We start from the raw sequence: 9,383 nt of genomic DNA, 5'->3' as shown, positions 1-9,383 counted from the left end.
CTGAAAAAAAGTGAAAATGATTTTGCTGAACAAAATATGTAAGTACCATACATGTTTGGTTGCCATAGAGCATATTTTCTGGGATCATCCAAATTCCAATCAAAGTCCCATTGGCTTTTCCAAAAATGCATCATCCCTGCTGCACCCAATACTTACACATAATGAGTTCAAGTGCTTATTATTGAATGTTAGCATACTAACATGCACAATTTAGTTGAAGAAATGTGTAAACATTATACCCAATAAACATCAGAATGTTAGCTTTGCTACTGTGAGTATGTTAACTTGATGACATTAGCAGTTAGCTTAAAGCACTGCTTTGCCCTTCAATGCCACTCCCTCCTGTGTCATCTTAGCCATCAGGCTATCAGATATGGCCTCATTAACTTTGCATGCACACTACAGGAAACACAAAGAATCCATCACAATAATTGACCTTGGAAATGTGAACGTGTACATAATGTGCGCAGCTACCATGTGGGAGAAGCAGGATATAGTTTTTCTCTTTGGCTCTACAGATACGACTCCCATAAATGGGCACCCAATCAACACTGTCCTTAACTGTCGCTGCTGCCACAGAGAGGTTGTGCAAATTTGATTGCATTAAGTGATTTGGCTTTCAATCATTCATTTTCCACAAATGAATAACTGTTTGTCTGGTTCAGAATGGCCGAGGAGTTGATTTCAGTCGTTGAGCTTGTAGCTTAACAGCCATAATAGTTTTAAAAGCTGTGTGGAGAATAGTTTCATTTACTGTTGTAACACGAATACTGAGTGTTGTTGTTGTAATTCTGAAAGCAAATACTTAAATGCTTGAAGCATTTAAGTCATAAGTCTTCATAAAATTAGCAACCTGACACCAGTCAGACCTGCTCAGCTTCTCAACAGCATTAAACATGTAAAATATGCACTATATGTCTAATTAGGCAAAACTTGTGAATTAGCTGAATTTGCATTATGTTACATCTTTTAAAGGATCCCTGCGTTAGAGGGTCTGCCCTGGACTGTTAAATCCTCACCATCTGCATCAGTCCGCCCATTGGAAGTTGGTCAGCGTAGCTACAGACACAACTCAGACGTTAGATTATCTTGAGCAGCAGTGATTATGTTGTTTACAGTCAATTTGTAAAGTTACTACTGTTTAAATACAACTTATGTAACTGTCTATATAGCAATATAGTAATAGCAACACACACTTTAATTGGTATTATTTGTAATTACCCCAATTCATTTTTTTTGCCATCAACACGACATCCATAAATAAGCACTAAGGGAGGAGTGGCATTGAAGGGCAAAGCAGTGCTTTAAGCATGTTGTCTGCATGCTGTCGTTGTTGTGAAAACAGTAAAGATTTTTCTTAATAATTCTTATGAAACAAATGTGCTAAAAAAAGAGAAGAGAAAGTCTAGACCTGGACAGTATTCCTATGATTGTGATTATGATTAATTTGATTATACCCCCCCAGTTTGCACTAAGGAAAGATGTTGAACGAAACATCCATGCATAAAGAATAATTTCATTGAAGTGCTGTACGCAATCATTCTTTAACCTTACTTCTCAGGCACTTTACTATGTGTTGCGCCAGGCATTACCATAGCCAAACATTAAAGGTAGCATGTTGACCAGTCGTAGCTCTAAACCCATTTCTGCTCCGTGTAAGTAGGCAGTGGTTTGTTACGAGTCCTCCAAACTAAATGACAAATGAATCTCCCATCTCATGGTCAAAGGTGCCCTGTGAAGTTTTCTTTCAAAAGTTGTATTTACTTTAATTATCACTAACCAAAACTCAATGTGTGTCTCTCTTTCAGGTCTAACAATGATGAGTGCATTTCAATCCTCCCAAAAAATTAAAAGATTCTTTAGTCTGCAGAGTTTACATCCATGTTTGCTAGTGAGCAGTTTTCCTCACTTTAGTTGGTGCAGTGCTCGTTTGCATGTTAGCGCCACTAACAAAGCTGTTGATCAGCTGACCAGTCTGGAATGTGTATTGCATCACCCACAAGCATGAGGGGAATGATGCAAACCAAATGGAGTTTGGATCTGCTAACTTACTTCATGCCAGTCAAATATTCACTGTCCTTTTAACTCTGGTTGGGTCTCCAACTCCTGAGAAGAACTTTGTGATTTGACATATCACCTTATAGGAATGATCTGTTGCTAACTTAATAAAGCAATGCAGATGGAGCAACATTAGTATTGATTCTGCTCCAAACCAGTTGAGTGCTAGCTGCTGGACATCTATTTCTGGAGGAAAGAACTCCTGACTGCATTGAGTCCTGATCACCTCTAGCATGTGTTTTGTTGACTACACGTAGTCTAGAGACCAGATAGACTTGTTGGAATTCCTCCCACTGAATTTCTGGTATTGTGGGACCCTGTGTTGCCGATCACTGGAGTAATAGTGATAGAACATGTGATCCTTCAATCGGAGAGGGTTCGATCTCGGGCTCCAGTCATGTCGATGTGTCTTGGGCAAGATACTTACCCCCAAAGCACTCCTGTACGCTGTGCCTTCAGTTTATGAATATGTAGGAAGTTACTCGTGGTGAGTAGGTGGCACCTTGCATGGTAGCTCCTCCCATCAGTGTATGAATGGGTGTGAATGATGACATGTTGTCAAGGTTCGGTACACAGATAATCCATCCAGGGAGGCAGAGGTATCGAAATCGTCGGGAAAACTCACGAGAACAGAAAAGGATCAAACACGGGGAAAACCGCTGGTAAGCTCACAAAACATTTAGAGACAAACTGGCACCGAACAAGGGGTTGACACAGACTAAATACCCAGGGGAACGAGGCACAGGTGGAAACAACAGAGCTGCCAACTTTTCAAAAAACCTTGCAGTGAGATTTTGTCGGGGGTGACCAACATTTTTCCGTTGGTTGACCAACATTTTTCCAACCCATGTTGTACCCTGCATTCTGGTGGTTTGTGGGGCCCAAAGTCGTTGATAGGGGCGGCCTACTGGAGATGGACAACATTGGTTACATTCTGTGAAGCAAATACGTAGCTGATGGTCCACCCCAGGACATTTTGGTTTAAGTAGATGTTATTTCATGCATTCTAGTGGATTTTTGGGTGGTATGCTAAAGATGTAGCCTGGTACCAGCCAAACCTAGCCCCGCCCACAACATTTGAGGTCTGGAAGTTCGGTCTGGCACTGCTCCGTTGGGGAGAAATTATCCAAAATCAAAAAGAGTGTGTGTGTTTGTGTGTGTGTGTGTGTGTGTGTGTGTGTGTGTAGGGATGTTGAAGGTGCATAACAAAACAATAAGTTAAGTAACAGAACCTAAACTAACTCTGCCGGCCCAGGTGCAGTCACATGGTAATAAAAACAATATCAGTATAGTCCTTTTAAAGGATTACGTGTTGGTGCCTTGCTGTCGAATCACACTCAAAAGCGGCTTCGTCTGAGTACCAGGCCGCACAGAAAAAAAAAAAAGATGTTTTATTTTGAAGAATGACCGGATACATCCGTCTGTGCGTCTGAGCGTCTAGTCTTGACACATGTCAAGAGGCTACGTGATAACATTACCCCCAAAATGAAACTTAAATGTACGTTTCAAGTGCCGGTATTCTGGATTAAATTAATGGCAGAATATCCTGAAAACCTGCAAGCAACATCCAAACCATGAATGTGAATACAGATCGCGATCAGTAGTGTTGCATGCTGCTAGATGTTCAAACCATGAGTGCAAGTAGGGACGGGAGGACTACTATAAATGTCAGTCAGTGATCATCATGTATTAGAGGAAATGTAACATTTTCTCTGAGCCATAGAATATAGTCGTGGCCGGCGATCTCAGAGGCCGCTTGATGACGGAGGTGGGCCGGCCCAACGCCGTCGGCCTACCGGGGATTTCCCCGGTGTCCCCCGTGGCCAGTCCGCCCCCACCTTGGGGCAAATAGGATGTCTATGCAGCGAATAGGTTTACAGATGTGCTCCTCAGCGCCATCTATCGTCGAGGAGTTTGAAAAGGAATGAACGCGCCTCGGCCCAAAATCTGATTATTTTTTTTGCCATGAGAAATTGGTTGTGTGGCGTGAGTGCGTGTGAAAACATGCAAATGCGTGTGTCACACGGCGAAACCGTGAGAGTTGGTAGCTCTGAAACAATGAGGGCGGGGCTTGCAATCACACAGGAGGGCGACACACGAGGAGGGAGGAGTCTGGAACGAGGGACAAGGTGAGTGACAGACAACACAACAGAAACCAAACCTGCAAACTTGTCATCTTTCGGCGAAAATCGACGTTTTTAAATGAAAATATGTCATCCACGTGAATCATGTAAATCCGAAGAGTTTTTGTTTTAGGGAGGGGGGTCAACTGACCGGTGTTTCTGAGATTGGAGTGAGACATGAAGAAACACTGATGTTGTGATCTTCGCAGATAGAAGATCTTTGATGTGTCGATTCTTGGCCAATCAGCGTTAAGATGTCTACAGCGGCTTCATTTCCCTCAAACTTGTTTTTTAATAGCAAGCTAGTCAGCTTGCTAACACGTTAGTTAACGTTGTTGGAGAAACAGCGAGTGAGATTACTGGCAGTGGCGAGTCCGTGGCAGCGTGTGGGAGGCGTCAAGGTGCAGGAGAGCGGCGAGTCAGCGGCGAGTCAGCGGCTCTGCAGTTCTACCTACCGACACCTGACTACATATAAGGAGAGGACAAGTGGAGATTTTATCCAACTTGTATTTTAATTAAAAAACATTTGTTCGAAATGAGTTTCCTCCGTAGGGTGGCCGGCTCCTGTTTATATTTAAGGGTTTAAGATCTACGTGTAGAAAAGAGTGTATCCTCCAGTTAATTATAATCTATATAGTTATGCGGTTATAATCACTGTCACACAGAGAGAGGTGTTCATGTTCACCTGGTGGAAAGACAATGGATAACAATATGACATAATATGGTCAAAATAAAATAAAAAGGCTGGTACATGAAATGTACTAGTAGCAAAACAATATTCCGTATAGTATAGTACAGCAGTATTGCATATTGTAGTATTAAGTCTCCAAAAATACTTTATATATATATATATATATATATATATATATATATATATATATATATATATATATATATCACCTTTTTCACCCCTTATGAGTTTGCAGGTATGAGAAACAGACAGTGAACACAGAACTACCCAGAAGAGTGTAACACTGTAGTGTGAAAGAGCTTTGAGGAGACTAGAAAGGTACAGTCTATTTACCGTTAGACCATAACCTGACAGGAAGCCAGATTACATAATCGATTTTGAAAGTATCTTTCTTATTATTCTCATAAATGAATGAATTATGAAGCACCTCATTCGATTTATTTGCAGTCGAGCGGAAGGAAAGGCTGAAGGTTATGGCATTAAGGAAAAAAAATACCGTTAATATAAGTCCCTTATAAGACTGTAGGACTGTAATGTTTTAATAATAATTTAGTTTTTGTGGCAAAATGGAACTAAAAACTGCATTTTTGTACAATTACAATAAATGAACCTCATAATTTTAAAGCAATCTGACAAGTTGACTGAAGGTTTGTCCCGACTGGCCCCTTTTTACTTTCTACATGGTAGTACATGGGAAGTATGGATTGATCCATATTTGACAAAAATATTAAATAATGCAAATATCTGTTTCCTTCCAGTGTACAGGTACTAACTACAAAGTCAAGCTGAATGGGGCTTTAGCGTCATCGCAGCAGTCGCTCCTGACTCATTCCTCTAATCAGCTCAGTGGAGCTGCGGAGTAATGCTGACGATTTGAACTGCAAATGAGTGTGTGACTAAATCACTGCTTCCTATTCTGAGCGGCATTGTTTTCTCAGCCATGGTTGATGTGTTTGACAGTGAGGCAAATAATAAGAGTGCCTACCTGTTGCCTCACAATTTCCCATCCTCAAACTGTGGAAGAGGAAATGGGAGGAATAAACGCTGATTATCTTCACTCCAGCAAATCCAAAATCACCTAGTGAATGAATGCATGCTCACTCCGCCATGTTTATGCTTCCTCCCTGTGAGACAATCAGAGCTATTGTTGAGAAAGATGGAAATCTTTTTTTTTTTTTTTAGGCTGCTATACCAGAATGCCATGCAGAGTAGGTGCTAAATGAAAAGAATGAAACCCTGTGTGCGGATGCTCGGCCACATGAGGAATAATTTAGACGACAGTGTGTGGTCGAGGCTCCACTCACCCAAGGTCGATAACACAACTCAGCCGGGTGTGCAGACTCGAGAGACAGGACAGCTGTTGTTGAGGCTTCCTCGCCTCACGGTCAAATGTTAAATGGCAAATGGACCGTACTATATCTCTTTTCTAGTCTTCCGACCACTCAAAGCACTTTAACACTACTTCGTTCACCCATTCACAAACTGATGGGAGGAGCCATCTGCCCGTCATATATATATATATATATCATATATAGAAAATATAGTCAAGACACTGCAAGGTTAGAAATAATTATTTTTATTTGAAATATTAATTTTGTTCTTCAAACTTTGCTTTCGTCAAAGAATGCTCCTTTTGCAGCAATTCCAGCATTGCAGACCTTTGGCATTCTAGCTGTTAATTTGTTGAGGTGATCTGTAGAAACTTCACCCCACGCTTCCTGAAGCTCCTCCCACAAGTTGGATGGGCTTGATGGGCACTTCTTGCGTACCATACGGTCAAGCTGCTCCCACACAGCTCAATGGGGTTGAGATCTGGTGACTGCTGGCCACTCCATTACAGACAGCATACCAGCTGCCTGCTTCTTCCCTAAAGAGTTCTTGCATCATTTGGAGGTGTGCTTTGGGCCATTGTCCTGTTGTAGGAGGAAACTGGCTCCAATCAAGCGCTGTCCACAGGGTATGGCACGGTGTTGCAAAATGGAGTGATAGCCTTCCTTATTTAAAATCCCTTGTACCTTGTACAAATCTCCCACTTTACCAGCACCAAAGCAGCCCTAGACCATCACATTACCTTCACCATGCTTGACAGATGGCGTCAGGCACTATTCCAGCATCTTTTCACCTGTTCTGCGTCTCGCAAATGTTCTTCTGTGTGATCCAAACACCTCAAACTTTGATTCGTCTGTCCATAACACTTTTCTCCAATCTTCCTCTGTCCAATGTCTGTGTTCTTTTGCCCATATCAATCTTTTCTTTGTATTGGCAAGTCTCGGATATGGCTTTTTCTTTGCCACTCTGCCTAGAAGGCCAGCATTCCGGACTCGCCTCTTAACTGTAGATGTTGACACTGGCGCTTTGCGGGTACCATTTAAAGAAGCTGCCAGTTGAAGACCTGTGAGGCGTCTATTTCTCAAACTAGAGACTCTAATCTACTTGTCTTCTTGCTGAGTTGTGCTCCGGAGTCTCCCACTTCTCTTTCTGCCCGTTTGTTCTCTGAAGGGAGTAGTACACACCGTTGTAGGACATTTTCAGTTTATTCTTAATTTCCTGCATGGAATAGCCTTCATTTCTAAGAACAAGAACAGACTGGCGAGTTTCACATGAAAGTTCTCTTTTTCTGGCCATTTTGAGAGTATAATGAACTCACAAATGTGATGCATCAGACACTCAACTAGCTCAAAGGAAGGCCAGTTGTATAGCTTCTTTCACCAGCATCACTGTTTTCAGCTGTGCTAACATAATTGCACAAGGGTTTTCTAATCATCCATTAGTCTTCTATGTGATGAGCAAACACAATGTACCATTAGAACACTGCAGTGATTGTTGCTAGAAATGGGCCTCTATACACCTATGTAGATATTTCATTAAAAACCAGACGTTTCCACCGAGAATAGTCATTTACCACATTAACAATGTAGAGTGTATTTCTGATTCATTTAATGTTATCTTCATTGAAAAAAACTTTTCTTTGAAAATTAAGGACATTTCTAAGTGACCCCAAACTTTTGAACGGTAGTGTATATATGCATACATTTATCCAATAAATGGGATGTATTCATGAGTTAAAACCAATCCTACAGGCACCATGCTGGACTAGGATGGGGACGTATACATATATATATATATATATATATATATATATATATATATATATATATATATATATATATATATATAGATCCCCAACCTATTTATGTTTAGGTAATGTCTCTGTGTTTAGAAATGGTTCCTCTATGTCTGCAGAGGCTTTCCTTTACACTTTATTCTGAATATCACTTGTTTGTAAGAGGCACTTCATTCCAGGACTGTGAACCACTCAGAATAGGTCGGGTGGTTCTTCCCCATCCGGGCCCTCAGTGTGACCTCCTTTGCTATAATGAGGGTAACACTACACATATTTAATAACCACTCAGTTTATTCAAGGAAAAACATAATTATGTCCATTTGAGAACTCTGTCTCCTAAAAAGGAAAAGAGGTGCCACAACTTCCAAAGCTACGATGGATGGCACATCCTTAAATGTTCTGTATACAGGATGTAGACCACAACTATAGCAATACACAACTAACTGTAATGTAAAGATACAGTTTAATAATACTTTTAATGCTTATAATTAGTTGGTAATCAAAGAATATAAATTTCACTGTCACTTTAAACCCTGAGTCATGCAGGGCCTGTTTTATAAAATGTGAGCTTTGGCCAGTCAGGCAGGAAGGAAACACATTTTACACCGTACAAGTTTATGTAGAAGTGGGAAGCACAAAGACGGAGAGAGCGCACAACCTCTTTGTAAAGCTCTGTAAAGCTGTGCGTGTTTGTGTGTGTGTGTTCATTTTCAGACTGCAAACATAGCATAGAATAATCCCTTATTAGTCCCACAGTGGGGAAATGGATTCTCTGCATTTGACCCATCCTTAGTATCCTTAGTATTTCAAGGAGCAGTGGGCAGCCCCTAGTGAAGCGCCCGGGGAGCAATGTAGGATTCAGTGTCTTGCTCAGGGACACTTCCACGTGGCTTTGTTCCCACTCAGTTTGCCATGAACAGATACACTATAGATCTTCTCCTGTTACACAAACGTGTGGACACGCCTCACTTAAATATTAACAGGACTTCCTGTCCTTTTTTGACAATTACAAGAAAAAATGATCCTTTATTAATCCCCTTGGGGAAATTCTTCTCTGCATTTGACCATCCTTGGTTAGGGAGCAGTGGGCTGCCCTGAGGGGCGCCGGGGAGCAGCTAGGGGTTCAGGGACATGAGACAAGTGACGACCACTCATCCCCCTCAGCTATGTGATACTGGACGGGTCATGTTTGTACCTTTGCATTACACAGAAGTTGTATACATCTGTGCTCTGGAATAGCAAGGTTGCATTGTGTGACTGGACGGCTGAAACCAAACCGTGAGCGTTGAACATACGGAGGAGGCGACGCTTCAAGAGACAAAAGGCTTTACACAACTTTTCACGAATGCATTCTACGCCCCAAAACCCGGAAACACGATGACATGTA

The sequence above is a fragment of the Taurulus bubalis genome, assembly GCF_910589615.1.
Source record: "Taurulus bubalis genome assembly, chromosome: 18".
Taxonomy (NCBI): Eukaryota; Metazoa; Chordata; class Actinopteri; order Perciformes; family Cottidae; genus Taurulus; species Taurulus bubalis.
The sequence above is the reverse complement of the archived record's forward strand: the minus strand, read 5'-3'. Positions refer to the sequence as shown.